Source organism: Microtus ochrogaster, chromosome 21, assembly GCF_000317375.1.
Source record: "Microtus ochrogaster isolate Prairie Vole_2 chromosome 21, MicOch1.0, whole genome shotgun sequence".
Classification (NCBI taxonomy): Eukaryota; Metazoa; Chordata; class Mammalia; order Rodentia; family Cricetidae; genus Microtus; species Microtus ochrogaster.
The window spans coordinates 13420313-13421228 of record NC_022022.1 but is presented as its reverse complement, the minus strand read 5'-3'; the positions used below and the strand labels follow the sequence as shown (position 1 = coordinate 13421228).

The 916-nt window shown below is 44.2% G+C and overlaps 1 non-coding gene across 1 annotated transcript; it reads left to right on the top strand.

Annotated features, from left to right (window-relative positions):
* Positions 1-433: 433 nt before the first annotated feature.
* LOC113457289 lies at positions 434-537 on the top strand. Its single transcript, XR_003377914.1, has one exon. It is a non-coding gene; the product is annotated as a small nucleolar RNA U13 (small nucleolar RNA).
* Positions 538-916: the final 379 nt, after the last annotated feature.

Below are 916 nucleotides of genomic sequence, written 5' to 3'. Positions count from 1 at the left end.
AACCTGGTCTGAGGAAAAGGGTCCCAAAAGAAGGCAGAAGAGTTGGAGACACCAGCACTCCCACTGTTAGGAGTCCTACAAGAACGCCAAGCTATACAACCGTAACATATGTGCAGAGGATCTAGGTCAGACCAACACAGACTCCCTGATTGTTGGTTCAGTCTCTGCGAGCCCCTGTGAGTCCTAGTGAGTTGATTCTGTGGGTTGTGTTCAGCATACTGTTCCTGCAGAAGACCCAAGTTCAGTTTCTAACACCAATATCGGTCCACTTAAAAGTGCTTACAGCTCCAAGTCTAGGGGCATCCAAGTCCTCTGGCCTCCAGGGACATCTGTATGTAAGTGCCCATACACACACAGACACACAGACACACAGACACACAGACACACACAGACACACGCACAATTAAAAATAAAGATTAAAATGTAAATGTCAATTGTTTTGTAGTCCATATGCAGGATGACTGGGTTATCACACGGTTGTGTGAGGTGTGCCTCTCTCAAGCCTTATCACAGTGTTGGCACAATATCCCAGTGATGTGAATTCAGGAGGAAAAGAAAAATCATGTCAATTCTCTGCCAAAAATGTCCTTTGATGCCCTCAGCTTAAGCGACAAACAGCAACCGGCTCCAGCCAGTCCTCCCAGTGCAGCTGTTTCTTCTACATACCTTAAACGAGCCCCACTGGACTCTGTCTGAAAGAGGCCATCGATATTCATCATCAGTGTTGAAACAGTCAGTTAGCTGGAGCCGTACAATACAGCTGAGCATACTCTAATATTAACAATCACATACAAGTAGTTACATGGAACTAAGAAATGTATCATATGGTTTATTGAGGAAACGTTATGGTAACTAACTGTGCATGTTCTATGAACGTTATGGTAACTAACTGTGCATGTTCTATGAACTAGTGATT